The sequence below is a fragment of the Spermophilus citellus genome (genome assembly GCF_964194105.1).
Source record: "Spermophilus citellus genome assembly, chromosome: 13".
Lineage (NCBI taxonomy): Eukaryota > Metazoa > Chordata > Mammalia > Rodentia > Sciuridae > Spermophilus > Spermophilus citellus.
The window spans coordinates 57,362,184-57,384,121 of NC_138193.1; the positions used below are offsets into that span (position 1 = coordinate 57,362,184).

Here is a 21,938-nt window from a genome sequence, read left to right on the forward strand (position 1 = left end):
ATACTATTTAATGACCTTATTATCTCCGAGTGATGGTGGGTAGGGTTGTGTAAATGTTTTACTCACTTTTGGAAAATTCTGTACTCCTTTACTCAGATCTGGATTAACTTTTGAATTCCACATTACCCATTTTATGGATGAAGCTACTGAGATATGGAACAATGGATTGAATAGTCACCGCCCCAACCCTGGAATCTCCCACACGACTCTTCTCACTCAAATGACCACAGGTTGGTTAAGGGGTTTAATATGACTGGGAAGGTGAGCCAGGGTTAGACTTTGGAAATTGAACCACAGGATTTATCTTCCATTCAGAGGAACAATTTTTTTTTCCTCTTACATTATGTTGGCATGTTATATACATAAAACTTTTAAAAATGATTTTATATTATTTGTATAAGTATCACAGACAGCTTTGCCAATAAGTTATTATTGTACCCATTTTACTGATGAGCCATCTTTGGATTAGAAGAGTGAAATAATTTGTTGAAGGTTATACAGCTTATTGGGACCTGAGTTAGATTTCTTTTCTTTTCTTTTTTTTATTAGCTGCCATGACATTACAATGATCTTGGCAATTCATACATTTGAATCAATTGGGGTATAAATTCTCATTTTTCTGATTGTACAGATTGCAGAATCACACTGGTCATAGAGTCACCTATATATATACAGCATGAGTTAGATTTTTTGACTACTACTTATAGATTGTCCTTTTCTTGACTTCTGATGTCTGTGGCATAGACTTTATTTTATTTTATTTTTTATTTTGGTATTGGGGATTAAACCCAGGGTGCTTAACCACTGAGCCACATTTCCTTTTTATTTTTATTTTGAAACTGGGTCTTGCTAAGTTGTTTAGGACCTCATTCAATTGCTGTAGCTGGCCTCAAACTTGAAATCCTCCTGCCTCAGTCTCCTGAGTTGTTGGAATTATTGGTGTGTGCCACTGTGCCCAGCTGTGTCACAGTTTTGAAACTTGGATAACTTTAAATTCAAAAAGCCTCCCAAATCAGTCTTTGTTTTTATGTCCTAGAACATCCATTCCAATTACCTTAGGCTCCTGACTCTTGTTTTAAGATAATTTCTTCTCTTCTTGATCTCTAGTGCTTACATTTATGAGTTTGTGAAGGAGTGAGAGTGATTACTCACTGAGACTCCCAAATTCCCTGGTGGTAGGGACCATATTTCTTTTCTTTAACCTACTTGTCCCAGCAAAGTATACTATAGCTATTTAAAATTGCTCTATAAACGTGTAGCATTGTTTTTTAAAAACATGGTTTAATTTTTTTCTCCTCCTTCAGAGCTCTCTTTTATTTAAATAATATTAAATTGAGAGGGCCTTTTCTCTATTATATTATAGGCTACTATAGCCTAGAAACTTATCTTACCCACTTTGCAGATAGTAACAATTTGGTGTCATGTGCTGGTTTCCTTGTTCTGCTGTTAGGAGGTCACTCTTTGGTTGCCTGAGAAACATAAGAAGTTTATTGGTGTAGTTTGCAGAAGTAACCCAAAGATACAGCAACATCCTTGGCCTGAGTTCTCCCTATTAGACAAAGCAGTGCCCTTGGATACTCTGTGGTATCTCTGCTTGAAACAGAGTATGTGGAAGAGATGGCAGAGGAAAGTTTAAAAAGGGGAAAAATGAAAACCGAATGCAAATACAAAGTATAGAAAGTGAGGATGGGTAAAAAGCGAAGAGTGAAATGCAGTATTGGTGGGAAAGAGGTGAACAAAACAATCTAGAGGTTCATCACCCCTGCTTCCCTCCTGTGTGCAAGTGCACAGCTGGTGGTTTGAGAAGCATAGACTGCTGTCTTCAAAGAAGAGCAGTGGAAATGATGACTCCTCTTGAGTTGATTTCGGGTAGCACACACTTCCATTTTTTTTTTTTAAACCTCTATGTTCGTTACCATGTAGAGTAAATTCTTTGCTTCTGCTATCAGCTGGGGATGGGATTGGGTGCCAGTAACTTTAATATTAGCCTGAGTTCAGTTGATTTATTAGGGAAAATATGTTAAAAAATTACTGAAGGTTTTCTTGGTCAAGTTTGTATACATTCATTTAACAAATCATTATTGATTGTTCAATATGTCTTAGACACTAAGGATATACAAATGCATGAGATCCTGACCTTGGCCTCAAGATGTTTATTATCTAGATAGAGAGACAGGTAACACAGACAGTGTGTTAAGTATTAATATATGAGTTAGCAGAGAATGCAGTGGGAGAAGAGAGGAGGGGCCTTAATTTAGTTTTGGAAGCAATTGGAGAAGGCGGTCTAGATAAAAGTTGACATCCAGAGTCCCAAATGTGAGGGGGAGGGTAGGAAAGGGTATTACAGGCAGAGGGAACAAAAGTTCAAAATCAGAGAGAGCATAGTCCATTTAGAAGTTGTAGCCATTTATGATGGATGTTTGCATTATCCAATTTTTAGTGATTATTGTTCTCCTGCTTCAGTAGTGTGGATTATTCTAACTTTACTGTGCTTGCTATAGCAGAGAAAGTTGCAGACTTTATTTTGGAGTATTACTTCTGTTTTAAAATGAAGACACCAGAAATTGCACTTTTATCTAGGAATGCTAAGGAGAAAATGTAAATGAAGCCCAACCTTTGAATTAGCAAATGACTGGTGATCAAGTGTCCAGTAAAAGAAAGAAGGTACAGTGGCACATCTGTAATCCCAGTGGCTCCGGGAGACTGAGAGTTCAAAGCCAGCCTCAGAAGATTAGTGAGGCATTTAGCAATTCATTGAGACCCTGTCTCTAAATAAAAATATAGGGCTGGGGTTGTGGCCCAGCAGTAGAGCACTCACCTGGCACATACGAGACCCTGGGTTCAATCCTCAGCACCACATAAAAAAATAAGTAAAATAAAGGTGTGTGTCCAATTACAACTTAAAAATAAAATTAAAAAAAAAATAAAAAAAGGGCTGGGACATCAGCTCACCTGGGTTCAATCCCTGATACCAAAAAAAAAAAAAAAAAAAAAAAAAAGAAAGAAAGAAAGAAAGTAGGTACAGCAGAGTGTGATAGTGCAAGCCAGTAGTCCTAGCCAATTGTGTGGTTGAGGCAGGAAGATTGCTTGAGCCCAGAAGTTCAAGGCCAATTTGGGCAGCTTAGCAATACCCCATCTCAAAAAAAGAAAAAGAAAGTTGCAGTGTACAGTGTATCTTTGTCATCCAATTTTAGGGTCTGATTGTGCTCTGTTTTGTTTTTAAGGCTTTAAGGCTCTGTGTGTGTGTGTAAATTTATGGTCTTATTCAGTTGGTTAGGATATTTGAGTTAGGGAGGAGGGAAAGGGGGTCTAGAATAATTGTGCCTTTTTATGGCAGAACAAAAGAAATACATTTCATGCTGGGAGGTGGCACACGCCTCTAATCCCAGCGGCTCTGGAGGCTGAGAGAGGAGAATCACAAGTTCAAAGCCAGCCTCAGCAACTTAGTGAGGCGCTTAGCAACTCAGCGAGACTCTGTCTCTAAATAAAAAAATGGCTGGGTATGTGGCTCAGTGGTTAAGCATCCCTGGGTTCAATCCCTGGTCAAAAAAAAAAAAAAAAAAAAGAAAAAATATGTTTAAAAAGCTCTGATCCCACCAACTAAGTACAACAAGGCATAGTCAGGAACTTTGTTTTAGAAAGACAAGTTACTTCAACTAGACAAAATGTTTGTTCAACATCATTCACTTTGTAAAGTCTGTTTTGTTCAGATTAAGAGCATTGATTTTTGTTTTTGTTTTTTTTCCCACATGGTCCTAGCTCCATTAAACAGAAACCTTATGTGTATTCCTTGAACAATGCTGGGATTTTTACTGGATTAAACAATAACAACAAAAAGGTATATGTGAAATAGGGAAGAATAAATTTAGAAATCAGCTTGTAGATTCAGTGGTCATTTCTCAGTCATCTTTCTTACCTTTCTTATCAGAAGCAGTTGCTGCTCCTTCCTAGCACTATGGCTTCACTTAATTTCTTTTTTTTTTTTTTTAAACATTTTTTTTTTTAAGAGAGAGTGAGAGAGGAGAGAGAGAGAGAGAGAGAGAGAGAGAGAGAGAGAGAGAGAGAATGAATTTTTTTTAAATATTTATTTATTTTTTTTAGTTCTCGGCGGACACAACATCTTTGTTGGTATGTGGTGCTGAGGATCGAACCCGGGCCGCACGCGTACCAGGCGAGCGCGCTACCGCTTGAGCCACATCCCCAGCCCTGGCTTCACTTAATTTCTATGGCATTCTCTTAGCTCTCTGTCTACCTCCTTGGCCCCTCTTCCTTAACATTTTTTTTTTTTTAATGCCTTCTCATCTCTTCAGCCTCCAGTGACAGAGTACTCAAAGTAGTCTGTGTATCCCTGTTCTGCCTACAGTTATTTCTTAGTGCTTTATTTTTTTTCAAAACTTTAAATACCATATATCCAGGTGTGGTGGCGTACACCTATAATCCCAGTGGTTCAGAAGGCTGAGGCAGGAGGATTATGAATTCAGAGCAACTCAGTGAGACCTTGTCTGTAAATAAAATACAAAAAAGAGCTGGGAATATGGCTCAGTAGTTAAGCACCTCTGGGTTCAATTCCTGGAAGCAAAAAAAAAAAAAAAAAGGTCTGGGGATGGTTCTCAGAGGTAGCATGCCCTTGGTTCAATCCCCAGTATCTGGGAGAAAAATTTATATACAAAACATTTTTATATTTAATATATAAAATATTTATGTGTATCAGACATATAATACACACTTTGTATATTATATAATATATATATTTGTTAACCTGATAATTCTTTTTTATTTTTTTGTAGAGCTGGGGGATGTATCACTGAGCTACTCACTCAGCCCAGGACATTGTTTTGATCATTGCTGTGTTCTCATATTCTAGAATAGTGCCTAGGATATTGGAGTTGAATGAATACATTTATTTAATTTTCAAACAAAAATATATTGGGTATATAAAGGACCACATAATAAGGGAAATATCTGTGAATAAGGTATTATTCCCACCCCTAAGTTGCTTATAACCGAAAAAAAAAAAAGCTGTTTCTTTAGAATGATAAAGTGCTACATCATTCTGGAATTGGGGAGATTAAGGCTAGTATAAAGGGGTGTGCTTGTCATCAGAGATGAAGTCCTGCTTTGTCAGGCCTATCAATCATTTGTGCTCTTTCTGGGAGGACAGAATTGATGATAGCTTAGTTCATTACTGGCTTTTTAGGTTACAATTCCTGATTGGTCTTGCCTTGTTAGAGCAGTTATAACCTTTTGAAGAGTTTCTTAAAAATCCCATTATCAGTCTTAATTCTTTTTGGGTGCCTTCTAGGTATCTTCTAATATAGCCCCTGCCTCCCAGGATGAGTGAAAAGAGTTCACCAACTTTACCTTCTGCATATCTGAAATTTCTTTCTAGTAATCCTGCCCATCTACTTACTAACTATCTGGCCTGTTTCTGTACCTGTCAAATGGAGATAATGACAAATGACACCAGTCTTTGTTATGAAAATTAAATGATGAATATATAATTTTAAAAATAGAATGGAAAGTGGAAGAGGGATTGTTATTTTCTTTTTAAGTAAATACTATATATCTCTGCCCTATTTTGAAAAAAGTTATAATATATACTTAATTGAATGTATATTTTATATGTGTATGTATATGTATCTACATATCTATATATCGTCTTCACTCCCCTGGACTGGGAATTGAACCTGGGGGTGCTCCACCACTGAACTACATTCTTAGACTTCTTTGAGACAGGGTTTCACTAAGTTGCCTAGGCTGGCCTTGAACTTGTGATCCTCCTGCCTCAGCCTCTCAGGTTGGTGAGATTACAGGTGTACACCACTGTATGCAGCAGAGCTTTTGCTCTTAACTGTTATGCTGTCTGTCTTTAGTAGGCTGAGGGGAAGAGATTGAACAAGAACTGCATCTTGTTGAACTTGAACTGAGTGTAAAGGGTTCTGACATTGTTTTTTTTTTTTTTTTTTTTTTAAAGAGAGAGTGAGAGAGAGAGAGAGAGAGAATTTTTTTTTAATTGATTGTTCAAAACATTACAGAGCTCATGATATATCATCTTTCGTACATTAGACTCAATTGGGTTTTGAACTCCCATTTTTACCCCAAATACAGATTGCAGAATCACAACTGTTACATACTCACATTATTACATAATGGCATATTAGTGACTGTTGTATTCTGCTACCTTTCCTATCCCCTGCTATCCCCCCTCCCCTCCCCTCCCCTCTCCTCCCCTCTCCTCCCATCTTCCCTCTCTACCTCCTCTGCTGTTGTTCAATTCTCTCCCCTTTTTTTCCCCCCTCCCCCTTGCCCCTCATAAGCTCTTATAATTTTGTGTATCATTGAAGGTCGAGAGAGAGAATTTTTAATATTTATTTTTTAGTTCTCGGCAGACACAACATCTTTGTTGGTATGTGGTGCTGAGGATCGAACCCAGGCCGCACGCATGCCAGGCGAGCGCGCTACCGCTTGAGCCACATCCCCAGCCCAAGGGTTCTGACATTCTTAACGTTTATTTCTGACCATAAGCATCTTATCATCATAGCATGTGCCTTAATCCTCTGAACTGGTTCTTCCCTCAATCCAAAGAAATATATGAGCAATAGGTTAGTTGTAGTCTTCTCTTGTAGGATTGGGTATTTCCTGGGTCAGGAAATGAAGCTAAATAAATATGTGTGTCTCAGTGTTCTTTGGAACAGAAGTGGGAGTTTCTCTGATCTTTTGTGGTTATGCTTGTTTCTCCTCTTCTTCTTTTTTAAAATTTTTTAGATTTTGGTAGACCTTTATTTTATTCATTTTATTTATTTATTTATTTATTTATTTTTTTTAGAGAGAGAGAGAGAGAGAGAGGAGAGAATTTTATTTTTAATATTTATTTTTTAGTTCTCGGCGGACACAACATCTTTGTTGGTATGTGGTGCTGAGGATCGAACCCGGGCCTCACACACTCCAGGCAAGCGCGCTACCAGTTGAGCCACATCTCCAGCCCCCTATTCATTTATTTTTATGTGGTACTGAGAATCGAACCCAGGGCCCCTCACACATACTAAGTAAGTGCCCTACTATTGAGCCATAATCCCATCCCCTGTTTCTTTTCTTTTTCTTTTTTTAAGAGAGAGAGAGAGAAAGAGAGAGAGAGAGAGAGAATATTTCAATATTTATTTTTTTTAGTTTTCGGCGGACACAACATTGTTGTTTGTATGTGGTGCTGAGGATCGAACCCCAGTCGCACGCATGCCAAGCGAGCACGCTACCGCTTGAGCCACATCCTCAGCCCCTGTTTCTCTTCTTAATACAACTGGTAACAAAGAGAAGCAGAGCAGTGTACTGAGAATTTTCATGGATTATCTCAATCCTTAAACATAACCTTATAAATAGTCATTCTTTCCAGGTATGGTGGCACGTGCCTATAATCCCAGCAACTTTGGAAGCTGAGGCAGGAGAATCGCAAATTCAAGACCAGCCTGAAAAATTTAGGGAGATCCTAAGCAATTTAGCGAGGCCCTGTCTCAAAATAAGAAATAAAAGGGCTGAGGATGTAGCTCAGTGATAGAGTTCCCCTGGACTTAATCCCTCGTACCAAATAAATACATCGTCATTTTTACTCCTGTATTTTATAGCATCAAAGAGAGATTAGGAAATTTGCTTAAAGCTACACGGTTAATAAATAGAAGAGTTGGGATTTGAATAAAGTGGCCTGGCTTCACAGTCCATGCTTTTAAGCTTTGTGTTCTGCTCTTTCTAGGCGTCTTTGACCTGTGTGAAGTAGGTGGTACAAATTGAATATCCCTTATCTGAAATGCTTAGCATTAGAAGTGTTTCAGGCTTTGGAGTTTTTTGGATTTTGAAATATTTGCACAGATTTTTACTAGTTGAGTATCTCTAATCTAAAAATCCAATATCTATATCTTAAAATTCAAAAGGTTGCTCAACCTTTGTAGGCCATGTGGTTTGAGAGGTAGAAGGGCCAGTTTTGTTTTTCCCAAAATGGCAAGATTTTGGCAAGTGACTAGAAATAAAGAGGCCTTTGATCTTTCTTGGTTCTGTTACCAACTTGTTATGTCTAGGAGTTCACTTTTCTTAGCCTTGTTGTCGTCATTCATTAAACAAAGGAATTGCTCTATATGGTCTATAAGGTCCCTTTAAACTCTCAAGTTCTGGGATTGATAATAGCAAGTAAGAAGAATGACATTTTTTAGCTTGGTGTAGTGGTATTTGTGCAGTCTTAGGAACTCTGCTTTATGCAAGGAGGATGCCAGATTTCAGTGAAGGGTTGTGCCTCCTTCCTGAAGAAGGCAGGTCTGGGCTCTTTTTTGAGATTGGTTGCCAAAGGAACTTAGCTGGTGAGCAATAGCCAGAAATGCTTTGGTGAGGCTTGGGTACTGATAACTGAAACAAGCAGGTTTCAGTCCTTACCTCCCCTACTCCCTTGCCCCCCATCATTCCTTTCCCTTTCCTTTTCAAACTGCTAGTTCTGAACACTTTCATGTGTAGGGCACTGTTTTAAGTACTTAACAAAGTATTATATCATTTAATTTTTATAGTAAGCTTGTGAGAATAGGGCCTTTTCTAAATTTACAGATAATGAATTGGAAGGAAATAGAGTTAAATAATTTGTCCACATTTACTCAAGTAGAAAATAGAGTCAAATCTATGCTTTTAGCCACTGGGTTATACTGTCTGAGTAGGTCTAAAAGAAAAAAAAAAAAAAGTAGAAGGAGAACTTTAGTTTTTTGTTAGTGAGTTTTGTTTGTTTTTGTTTCGTTTTATTTAGAAATGATGGACTCTCAGAACTGGAAAGGGCCATTAAAGTAATTTAATACAATCTTGTCTCCAGTCTGCCAACCAATTACAGGAATGCTTTCTATTGTCTCCCTGACAGATAATCATCCAAATTCCCTTTGAATATCTCCATTGATGGGGGAGTGCATCACTTCTTGAAGATATTATATTGTTGAATAGCTCTCTTTGGTGGATAACTGTTTCTTCTTTTGAATTGAAATCTAATTCAGTCTTCTCATTAATTTTAGGCCAATCCCATGAACCATATAGGATAAATATAATTCATCTTCTATATACCAGTCTTGTGAACTTTTGGAGACAGTCTTCCTAAGGCATATTTGCAATTTTCTTATAGCATCTAAACTTGCTTTGAATTCTGATTGATATGCACAAGAGCAATCTCTGCCTCTCACTATTTTGTAAATTCAACCTAACAAATCTTTATTTCTTGTGATAACTTAGGCACAAAGTGGGCCTTTCCCACATCCTTGGAGAGAGAATAGATGGTGAGATAAGCCTTTACAATTGCATTTGATTTTGGAGAATTTGTAGTCTTCTACTCTTATAATTTCTATAAGTTCAGGCTGCTGCCTTGCACACTGTTAGAAGTCACAAAATGGCTGTAAGTTTATCCCAGCTCGATGAACTGCATTTACTACATCAGACCACTAGGTGATGAACAACTCAAATCCAGGCTGCCAGGGACTGTTGTGTACAAGGATGGTTTCTGTTTGGAATTGGAAAGACTATCAGAAGTCATCTGGTCTAACCTTATTAAAAGGATTTTTGGGAGTAAAGAGAGGAAATCTGTTTTTTGTATACTTTGTTTTTCCTGGGTTTGTTTTAATTTTAGATACTGATTTTGCTAGGTTGTTTCTTTGATTTTTATACAAGAGGGGCATGGACAATCTTTAAATATATATTTCTTTAATTTTTAATTTTTCTTTTTCCATATTTTTTATTGGTGCATTATAGTTATACATAATGGTGGGATTTATTGTTACATATTTGAACATACACACAAAATAGTAATATAATTTGGCCAATGTCATTCCCCAGTATTTTCCTTTTCTCTTTCCTCTTCCGGTCTCTTTCCTCTACTCCACTGTCTCTCTTCCATGAACAGTCTTTATATGTCCAATTTTTTTAAACATTTAAATTAAATTTATTTTCTGATATACAAAAACAAAATTGTACACATTCATGGTATACCATGTGATATTTAAATCAAGTTAAACATATCTATTCCCTCATATATTTCTTTCTCTTTTTTTCTTTTTTATTTTTTTGGTACTGGAGATTGAACCTTGGGGTATTTTACCGATGAGCTAGATCCCTGGCCCTTTTTATATTTTATTTTGAAACAGGGTCTCCCTAAGTGGCTAAGGGCCTCACTGAGTTACTGAGGCTGGCCTTGAAATTGCAGTCCTCCTGTGTTAGCCTCCCAAGTCACTGGGATTACATGTGAGTGCCACTATCCCCAGCTCAAACATTTATTTCTTTATAGTAAAAATATTCAAAATTATTTCTTATTTCTGTTTGAAGTATATAGGACATTATTGGTATCAATACTCATCCTTCTGTGCAAGAGCACAGCAGAAGTACTACTTTTTTTTGGTACTGTCAATTAAACCCAGGGGTGCTTTACCTCTGATATGCATCCCCATTTTTTTTTTTGTTGTTGTTGTTGTTGTTTTTTGAGATAGGGTCTTGCTAAATTGCCAAGGCTGGCCTCTATTTTGCAATTTTCTTGCCTCAGTCTCCTGTGTTGCTGGGATTATAGCTATGCGCCACCACACCCAGCAGCACACTAGAGCTTCTTACTCCTGTCTAACTATAACTTAGTAGGCATTGATCAACCTCTTCCACCCCTCATTCCTTCTTTCTCTCTCTATCCTGTGGTAACTATTATTCTATTCTCAACTTACATGAGATCAGCTATTTTTATTTTCCACATATGAGTGAGATCATGCAGTACTTGTCTTTCTGTTCCTGGCTTATTTTACTTAACATAATGATCATCAGTTTCATACGTGATGCTACAAATGACAGGATTTTTTTTAAAAGAGCCCATTCTTGCCAGGCACAGTGGGTCATGCCTGTTATCCAGTACCTCGGAAGCTGAGGCAGAAGGATCACAAGTTCAAAGTAAGCCTTAGCAACTTAGTGAGGCCTTAAGCAACTTAGTAAGACCCTGTCTCAAAATGAAAAGGGCTGGATGGGGCTGGGGTTGTAGCTTAGTGGTAGAACACTTGACTTGCGCATATGAAGCACTGGGTTCAATTCTCAGCACCACATAAAAATAAATAAATAAAATAAAGGTATTATGTCCATCTACAACTTAAAAAAAAAAAAGGCCTGGAGATGTGGCTCAGTGGTTAAGTGTTCTGGGTACAACCCCTGGTACCAAAAAAAGAAAAAAGATTTCATTCTTTTTTATTCCCGAATAGTATTCCCTTATGCATATGTTCTGCATTTTCTTTATCCATTCATCAGTTGATGGACACTGAGGTTGTCTCCATTTCTTAGCTATTGTGAATACAATAGTACTGCAATAGACATGGCAGTGCAATGTTTTCTTTGTTCAATTTTTTGTAAACTTCATGCATGAACGATGTCTTGATTGGGTTTAGGATTCTCCCTGACACCATCCTCCCCTCTGGGGATTGAACTCAGGTGTGCTTTACCACTGAGCACCATCCCCACCCCTTCATTTATTTATCTTTTGAGACAGGGTCTTGCTAAATTATCTGGGCTGGCTTTGAATGGTGATCTTCTTACCTCAGCCTCCTTAGTAGCTGGGATTACAGGAGTATGCCACTCAGCCTAGCTGGGTTCAGGATTCTTGAAATACTAGTCCTAGTCTCTATAAAGACTGTAAGCAGCTTTTCACTATCTTGATTTTCTAGTGATACAGATGAGAAGTTCAGTGAATAGGATTCTTTTTCTTTTGTGAATAATAACCCGTTGTCTCTGGAAGTTTCTGAATTTTTTTGTTCTTGCTTAGAGTTTCACCATAATATGCTAAGGTATCTTTTTTTGGAGGGTACCAGGGATTGAACTCAGGGGCACTTGACCACTGAGCCACAACCCCAGCCCTATTTTGTATTTTATTGAGAGACAGGCTCTCACTGAGTTTCTAAGTGCCTTGCTTTGCTGAGGCTGGTCCTCCTGTCTCAGCCTCCCAAGCCGCTGGGATTACAGGCATGTGCCACCACACCCAGTCAGTATCTTTTTAAAGTAACCCTGCTGGGCACTTGATGAGCTTAAATCTTAAAGGACATTGTATTGCTTTCCTTCTTTCTGTTTCTAGTCTCCTTACTTTATAGAAGAAGAAACTGAAACCAAACCCAGAAAGATGAAATGTCTTGCCTATAATCATATAGTTATGATTGAACCTCAAGATAACTTGACTCTTTGAACTAAAATTTTATTGTATTACTATTGCTTCAGTGAGTGAGCCATTTTGAATAATTTGGAAAGTTTTTAGTGAAACAAGAATTTTGGAAAGGGTTCATGGGGAGGTGAACAAGGAAGAAAAGATAATAAAATTCATTACAATTAAAATATAGCCATGGCCAGGTGTGGTGGCACATGCCTGTAATCCCAGTGGCTCCAAAGCTTGAGATAGGAGGAGCAAGAATTCAAAGCCAGGGATTCCACCTCTTGGGTCCCCTTCTTCCTCCCGGAGAAGTCTTTTCTGCTGTCCTTTAATAAACTTTTAATTTCTACTCTGAAAAAAAAAAAAAAAAAAGAATTCAAAGCCAGCCTCAGCAACAGTGAGGTGGTAAGCAACTCAGTGAGACCCTGTCTCTAAATAAAATATAAATTAGTGCTGGGGATGTGGCTCAATGGTTGAGAGCCCCTGAGTTTATTATTGGTAAACCCCCCCCCCAAAAAAAAAAAATGTGGCTAGGACTGAGAATGTAGTTCAGTGGTATAGCACCTGCTTGGCATGCATGAGGCCTTGGGTGTGATCCCCAGTATTGAAGAAGAAAAAAAAAAAAAGAAAATCTGCCATTTTTGAAAGACTAAAAAGTTTATAAGTCCCTTACTATCACAATTAGTGAGCTACCCCAAAGCTCTAAAACTGAATAAAACGAGAAAGTTGCTTAAGCACTCAGGGAATTAGATATTTAGTAGTCAGTCAGTGGATAAGAGTGGTCATGCCCTGTTGTAAATATTGGAAAACATATAAATGGCATCTGAAGGCTGGCTTGGAGACAGACATCATAAACCATGTCTTATCACTGGTCTGGTTTCTGTTTTGAGTTCCATCCTGAGACCCTTTTCTGATGGGAACCACCTGTTCCTGGCTCTATTGATCTTTGGATTTCCCCAGCTCTACAATTCCTTTCAGTTTTGAAATGAAACCTACCTCAGAGGGTGAGGTCAAGTACCAAGAGGACTCTGACAGCTCACACCAGGTTGTTTTATTTTCCAGGGCTGTCTGGTATGTGTCTGCGTGAGCTGTGAGGCTCAGCAAACTGTGATAGAGAGTAATTGATGATGAATCAGCTATTGTGTAAGGCCTGGGCAGTGTCATTTCTTTGGGTGACCAGGAAAACATGAGGAAGTATGTTGTGTTTTATCCACAGAAAGTTGAAAGTTAAGAGCACAGTCCACCAGAGAGCTGCCTATGATCTCTCTGCCTTTGGTTCACTTAAGAAGGAGAGGCTTTATCTCAGCTGCTTCTTTCTTCATTTGTAGAATCTACTCACCTCCTTTTTATTCAAGCCTCTAGCCTCCTCTTGCTGCTCCATCTATAGTAAGCCTTTATAGTGTGCTTCCTAGAATTGCTGCTTTGTGAAGTGACTCCTTCAGATACCCTTCCTTCCAACTTGGCTCTTCACAAGATACAGCTTGTTTTATTCCCTTTGCTGTAAACCTGGTTTCCACCAGATTACAGCACTTCACTTGGAATCTTTACAAATAGTACTAGCTCACCCTTTAATTCACCCTTAAATGATTTTGCCTGATTGTCCTCATCCCCATTTCCCAGCACTTGGGAGCTGCTTTTAGACCTTCAAATATCTTTTCCCCGTTGAGATTTCTACCCAATCCTTGTGATCCTTGTTCTTTTTTTTTTTTTTTTTTTTTTTTTTTGGTACCAAGGATTGAAGCCAAGGGTGCTTAAACACTGAGCCACATCCCCATCCTTTTATATATTTTATTTAGAGACAGGCAGGGTCTCTCTGAGTTGCTTAAGGCCTTGTTAAGTTGCTGAGGCTGGCTTTGACCTCCCTTTCTGGGCCTGTGGCCCTCCTTGGGGGTTCAGTGGCTAGGACTGACTTGGGGCCAAGGATTCAGAATAGAGTGTGGAATTAGGGGGATTGGTGTTAGCATTTTCAGATTTGGGCAGATAGGAAGCCGGAAGATGTGAACATGAAGACTAGTGGAGTGGGGGAGGGACAAACAGAAGATATCTTTTATAGGCTTCCTCTTTTGCTCATTCTGTTTTGAAAAAAAAAATTTTTTTTTAACTTAGAGAAAAAAGGGTGATTACTAAAACACAAAAAAATCCCCAAAAGGGTAATTGCTGTTTGGGGTTGGGAGTGTGGCTCGGTGGTAAAAGGAGTGCTTGCCTAGCTCTCAAGTCTCAAGTCTGCAATCCCAGTTGCTTAGGAGGCTGAAGCAGGAGGATCACATATTTGAGGCTAGCCTCTCCAATTTAGCAAAGCCCTAAGCAAGTTAGTGAGACCCTGTCTCAAAAAACAGGAAAAAAGTCGGGGCTGGGGCTGGGGCTAGGGATATAGCTCAGTGGGAAAACACCTCTGGGTTCAAAGAAACAAACAAAAAGGCCCTGGATTTGATTCCCAGCACTACAAAAAACAAACAAATAAACAAACAAACAAACAAAAACACACCAGAAACATACATACACACACACACACAAAGTATAATTTAGAAAGAATATGGCAAGTGATCTTTTTAAAAAGTCAAAATATTGTAAATATATATATGTTTTTTGTTTGTTTGTTTGTTTTGGCACTGGGGATTTAACCCAGGGACCCTTTACCACTAAGCTATATCTCCAGTCCTTTTTTTTTTTTTTTTTTTTTTAAGAGAGAGAGAGAATTTTTAATATTTATTTCTTAGTTTTCGGCGGACACAGCATCTTTGTATGTGGTGCTGAGGATTTAACCCCGGGCCGCACGCGTGCCAGGCGAGCACGCTACTGCTTGAGCCACATCCCCAGCCCCTCTCCAGTCCTTTTTATTTTTTTTATTTTGAGACAGAGTCTCCTAAATTGTTGAGGTTGACCTTGAATTTGGGATCCTCCTTCCTCAGCCTACTGGAGTTGCTAGGATTACAGGCATGTACCATTGTGCCCAGCTGTAGAAAATATTTTGACTACTCCCCCCATCTCAATTATTTTTATAGTCCTTAGTGGTAACACACTGGTGTTTTAGAATGAAACTTTCAGACTACTTTTTTCCCATGAGTTTATATCCATTTGTATGAAGTGCATTTTGGTGATTTATTTACACAAATATTATTACATTTTATGTATCATTCTGGTATTTCCTTCTTTGTTTTTTTAATTTTTTTTAGTTGTAGATGGATATAATATCTATTTTTGTGTGATGCTAAGGATCTAACCCAGTGCCTCACAGCGCAAGGCAACTGCTCTACCACTGAGCTGCAGCCCCAGCCCCTCCTTTTTTTTTTTAAGAATGTGCCTTGCCAGTATTCCATATTAGTACATAAAGATACATTTCATTCTTTTTAAAAAAATATTTATTTTTTTAGTTGTAGTTGGACACAATACCTTAATTTTATTTATTTTTATGTGGTGCTGAGGATTGAACCAAGGGCCTCACATGTACTATGCGAGCACTTTACTGCTGAGCCACAACCCTAGCCCCACATCTCATTCTTTTTGGCTTCTGTATAGTGTTCCATAGACTGGCTAATAACTTTTTTTTTTGCTACCAGGGATTGAACCCATGGGCAGTTAGCCACTGAGCCACATTCCCAGCCCTTTTTATTTTTTTTTATTTTGAAATAGGACCTTGCCAAGTTGTTGAGGCTGGCTTTGAACTTACAATCCTTCTGCCTCAGCCTTCTAAACTGCTGGGATTACAGGCATGCACCACCATACCTGGCAATATTTAACTCCTCTATTGAGGGAGATAAGATATTTCTAGTTTTTTAATATTATAAATGATTCTTGTTTTAAATGTTGGCATTCTGCTGTTAGGCCTTTTCCACCCCCTGTGCTTTTCCTTGTACTTACTCTGAGTGATCTCAGCCTCTTTGACAGTTTGTTACCATCTACATGTGGATGATTCCCAAATCTCCAGCCCAGATCTTTCTCCAGACCAGAATATCCAACGGTTTAATGGAAAACTCCACTGGAATGTCTTTTATTCATGACAAAACATAGTCTCCTGCTTTGTTCCACTTGTTGTTTCTCCAATGCCCTATCATATACATTGTAATTTAGCATGTAATGACTGAAGCCCAAAACCTAGTAGGGATGGGTAGTCCTTCCTTCTTTCCCACATCTGATGACCAGTTAGTCACTAGGACTTGTCTTTCTTCTATACTCAGATTTTTATTTTCTTTTTTTCCTAAGCACTAGGAATTGAATCCAGGGCCCATTATTGCTGAGCTACATCCCCAGCTTTTTTTTTTTTTTTTTTTTTTTTTTTTAATATAGAGCCTTGCTAAGTTGCCCAGGCTGGCCTCAAACTTTAAATGCTCCTGCCTCAGACTCCTGAGTTGCCGGGATTATAGGCATGTACCACCATACCCAGCTCCTCAATGTTTCTTTTTTTTTATTTATTTTTTATTAGTGCATTGTAATTATACATGATAGTGGGATTCATTATGCCATATTTGTATGTGCATATAACATAATTTTCTTAGGCTTCTTCCTTTTCCCTTCCTTGATATTTCTTGAATCTAGTCATTTTCATTTTTCATTGCTACCACCCTATACCTGGGTTTCCTAATTTAAAAAACCATATTGTGAGCATTTAAATGAAAAAAAAATCTATCTATCTATCTATCTATCTATCATTCTACTTACTTGAATATCTATCTATATATATCCCTACCTCCATTCCATTCTCCACACTGTAATAATCTTTATAAAATGTAAGGATGATTATGGAGTTATTCCTCTGCCTAAAAATAGTTCAGTGATATATCTGTTAGGCTTTTGTTCATGTTATCTCCACCTAGAATGCTTTCCTATTTGATTTTTGAAAGGCTGGCTTCCTTTTATTGAGATACCAGCTTTTAAGATAGATGCTGATGGCATATGCTTGTAATCTCAGTGACTTAGGAGGTTGAGGCAGGAGGATCACAAAGTTCAAGGTCAGTCTCAGCAGTTTAATGAGACTCTCAGCAACTTGGACTCTGTATTTCAAAATAAAAGGGACTAGAATGCTCAATGGAAAATTGTCCCTGGGTTCAATACCGTACCCCATAGCCTTACCAAAAAAAGAAAGAGAGATATACAAGCTTTTAAATGTCATCTCTTCTGAGAGGCATTCCTCAGACTGATTAATAATTTTAAAAGTAGTCACCACATATTTTCTGTTCCATTATCTTATTCTTTGAGTAATACTTAGTACTATCTAATATTTTTCTGATTTATTTGCATATTTGTTTATAGTATTCTTTAATTAGAATTTGGCCCTTGTTTATTGTCATTCTACTTACTTGATCACCTTTGGTGATTCCAGTGTTTGCCAGGATGAATTTCTAACATGCTTGACTTGAATCATCTAATGTGCTTGTGTTTAGTTTCCAAATCATGTTCATGAAACTAGAGTAAACCTGACAGGGGACTTGCCCATGAAAGGGACATGTATGCTTAGGATGAAATGGAGAACCAGTGTAGGAAGTGTCAGATCAGGCTGGGCAGGCAGCAACCAAAGTTGGCAGATTTAAAAGGGCCGCTGAACAGGCTTTATTGAGATATCACTCCCGGGTGGAACTCCATCAGACCCACAGAGGGGACAGGGGAAAGGTCTGAGGAGAAACCAAGTGGAAGCTCGACCAGACTGGACTTTTATGGGGCTTATAGCAGGAAGGGAAAGGCTTGGGACAGGAAAAGGTGTCTCTAGGGTCCCTTGCCCCTTTGGAGTTGGTCAGGGGAGTTGGCTGAACTCCAGGATTGGCCAGGGGGTCCTGCTGATTGACAGGCGTTAGTCAGGAGATCTGGCTGATTGACAGGCGTTTCCACCGGCATCTGATTGATGTTCAAAGCAGCGCGGGCTGCTTTGTTCTAAGTTGACACCAAGTCGCTGCCACCGACCTAACAGGAAGATTGTTAACTCGGGTAGGAAGATTGGCTGAAGACAGAATAACTGAGAGTGGAACAAAATTGTAAGCAAGGTGAGAAGCAAAAGGCCTGAGGGATAAGGTGAGGCAAAGATGAAACAGGAAGCTGAACCATTAGGTCAGAAACCTAGAGAATCAAGATAGTGTAAGCAGGGACAGGGCCAGCAGTTCAGGATTAGGGTCATAAATCAACTTGGGGATTACTTATATCATCTTTAAGTAGTCTTACCTTTTTCATCTAGAAACAGCTTTTGAATTATCAGGTCATTGACCTACAAGTGTTTGAGATTGCATATTCTTTTCTTTGTATTTTATTTGCTATTTATTTTAAAATCAAAGTCTACCTTACCTAGCCTCCCTCAGATTCTGCTACCAGATTCTGTTACCAGATTCTGCTTTGTATTCCTTTAAATATATCAGGTTCAACTATCTCTGAAATAAGTTTCTTATATGAAAGCCTGAAGCAGTCCTGGAGTTCCATTCAGGTAGGATGAAAGGAGGGAGCACTCCTCAGACCATCTCTTCCCACTGAACCAGGCATAGGAGCTCAGCAGCCTCAGGAGTTCAAGACTCTGTTGAGACTGAATCTGGAATTTCCCTCTGAATTTTGGGAGGGACATAAGAGTTTAGACTATAGGAAGGAATTCTATCAATAAAGCATAGTAAGAACTAGTAGAAGACTGAGTAGATATGTGTAGATGGCAGGATCTAAGGGTGTGGAGTGGATTTCAAGGTTTCTGATCTGGAATGGTCCTCAAATTAGGCAATGTTAGGGGCTCTGATATACCAAGTAGAGAGTCATTAATAGTAGTAGTTCTTAGCCCTTAGATGTTCTTTGTATTTTTCTATGTAGCCTAGAGCTCTTCTATATGCTGAGAAGGAGTCATGAGAGTAGAAACAGTACTAACTGAGAGCAGAAGTAGTTTCTCTCTTTCTTTTTTTTTTTTTTTTTTTGGTACCGGAGATTGAACCCAGGGTGTTTAACCACTGAATCACATCCCCGGCCCTTTTTATTTTGAGATAGGGTCTTGCTGAGTTGCTTAGGCTGGCCTTGAACTTGTGATCTTCCTGCCTTAGTCTCTGCAGTCACTGGAATTACAGGCATACACCACTACACTCAACGAACAGTTTCTCTTTTGAAGGTTAGATGGAGTGGTTGTGTGTGCAGAGTGGATAGTCTATGGCCAGTCATCTGGCCTGTGTAAGGCAAGACATCTACACTCCCCTTCTAGGGCTCTGTTGGGAAAATTAGGCTAAGAGTCAGCAATCATGACCATTGTTCATGATTTCCCCATGTATTCCTTGTCTTTGCTTACCCCGCTGCTCTAAGCCCCAGGCTCTGATGTTCTGCCTTCTCTTTTATGGTTTAAGGCCTTCAAATTGCATATTCGTTCTGAATTCTCCTTCTAGATTATTCACTCCATACCCAGCTTGGCTTTGCCCATATGTCATTCCCTAATTTTGACATTGCTATCCAGGTTTAAGTCAGGGCCTTCCCTCCATTAACCCTGTTCCTAGAGCTATTATTTTTAAACTTTAATGCACAGAAATTACCCATGGAGTCAAGTGGGAGCCTGGATACTTGTTTAAGAGAGATTCCTGTTCTCTTCCTAGATATTCTGATTCATTAGATGTGAAATGGTGACCAGGAATCTAGTTTGATCATCCTCCAGGCTGATTCTGACCCTTGACAGAGGTCCATGTCAGCTCCTCATCCCTAAAAGAGCAAGAAGAGAATTTTAATCCTTTATTTGGGTTTTAAGCTCTCTAGAACCATAGTCTTGTTGCCTATCATGCAATGATGATAGTGTCTTATATTCTGTCCCTCCATCTCCTATGAGAGTGCCAGAACGTGAGACACCGTAGGAACAGAGCCCAGATGAGGTGGGAGACCTTAATATCTCTCCAATTGCAAATCAGTATCTTTGGGGTTTATAGAGGACTTTGGCACTGGACTTAGAGAAAGTAGGTTAATGTAGACCCTGAGGCTGCCAATCACACTTCAGATTTGCCTCTGGAGTTCTTCTCATTTTTATTTACATTGACTGTGCTCTGACATTGGTTTTCCTTATCTAATCTTGAAGCTGCCTTCACTCTCCATTGTGGCCGTCTTCTATACTGCTTCCATCCATCTTTCTATGGACAACTTGATGTTATCTTTCTCCTTTAAAATCTTCTGTTACATCCCTATTACCTATATACTCAAGTCAAAATGTATCAGGTTGGAATAAACAATCATGAACAATTTGGCCCAAATCGTCTGAAGATCTGCAATATCTCATGTTTCTCCAATCTCATTCCAGGCTACTCTCCTCCTTCCTTACTCCTACCTTCACTTGCTTACAGTCGCTTGATCATTTTTCCAACTATTTCTGGCCTCAGGGCCTTTGCAATACCATATGGCCTCTGCCTGGAATACTTTTTACCTTGTTCTTTATCTCATTAACTATCCTTTGACTTACCATGTCAACTAATATTAGTATTTGTATAAAAAAGAGGGCAACTTTGTGTATCTATATAATCTCCTCTTAGAGATCTTTTTTGGCCACTATATATCAAGAAACTATCTTAGGGCTGGGGATGTGGCTCAAGCGGTAGCGCGCTCGCCTGGCATGCGTGCGGCCCGGGTTCAATCCTCAGCACCACATACCAACAAAGATGTTGTGTCTGCCGAGAACTAAAAAAAATAAATATTAAAAATTCTCTCTCTCTCTCTCTCTCTCTCTCTCTCTCTCTCTCTCCCCCCCCCTCTCCCCTCTCTCACTCTCTCTTTAAAAAAAAAAAAAAAAGAAACTATCTTAGTCCCCCATTGGCTTTAGTCAGATCACTTAATGCTATTTACCTGTTTGTCTTTCTCTCCTTTTAGATTATAAGCTCCATGAGGGCAGGGGTCTTCTTGTTCATGATTGTATTTTCAGTACCTTTTGCATAAAGCCACTCAATAAGCCCTTGTTGACTAATCCATATTTTTGTTTTCTTTTTAGTATCTGTTTTGCTGCATTGTGGCTCTGCACAGCTCTTGCCCTTTGCATAAGCTGTTGCCTGTCCCAGAAACACCCTTTCTCTTATTAACTTGTCAGATTGCTTCTTGTCCTCTATTGTTTCTTTAAGCATTTCTTTGACCTTCCCAGGTTGTGCTGGTTCAACAGAGACAGTATTTTGTTCCTCTTGAATAGGCTTTCTCACCCTGTGTTGTGATTTTGCCTATGCGAAAGATAGGTGGTATTGCCTGTTTTATAGGTGACCACCTGGAGGCTCTGAGAGATTAATTAACTTGAAAGTAGGAAATCTGATAATTTGAACCCTGAGAAGCCCTATTCTACTTCACTATGCTCCCTCCAAGAAAAAAAAAAAAATCAGCAGATCTAGAGACACTGAAGTCAAAGGGGTGCTTATTATTATTAGTTAACACTACTGTGTATGCTCTTTAAAATATCCTGAGAGTTAAACACAGTAAAATAAGTAATATTGATAAGCCATTAGTAGGGATAATAGAGAAAAAGGGTGACTGTAGTGTTCAAAGGATGATGTATATTTCATGTATTTTCTTGATCATATCCTTGGTGACTTTTTTTTTTTTTTTTTTGATACTGGGATTGAATCCAGGGTTGCTTTACAATGAAGCTACCACCCCAGCCCTTTTTTTTTTAATTTAATTTTTTTTTTAAAGAGGGGGGGGAGAGAGAGAGAGAGAGAGAGAGAGAGAGAGAGAGAGAATTTTTAATATTTATTTTTTAGTTCTCGGTGGACACAACATCTTTGTTGGTATGTGGTGCTGAGGATCGAACCCGGGTCGCACGCACGCCAGGTGAGCGCGCTACCGCTTGAGCCACATCCCCAGCCCCCACCCCAGCCCTTTT

The 21,938-nt window shown here is 38.8% G+C and overlaps 1 long non-coding RNA gene across 7 annotated transcripts in view; it reads left to right on the forward strand.

Moving 5' to 3' along the window:
- Window positions 1-21,938, forward strand: part of LOC308632583 — a 57,906-nt gene that overhangs the window by 4,060 nt on the left and 31,908 nt on the right. For all 7 annotated transcript variants that reach the window (XR_014018593.1, XR_014018594.1, XR_014018595.1 and 4 more), the window contains exon 3: window positions 97-230. This is a non-coding gene — a long non-coding RNA (uncharacterized lncRNA). The remainder of the gene's footprint in view (window positions 1-96; window positions 231-21,938) is intronic.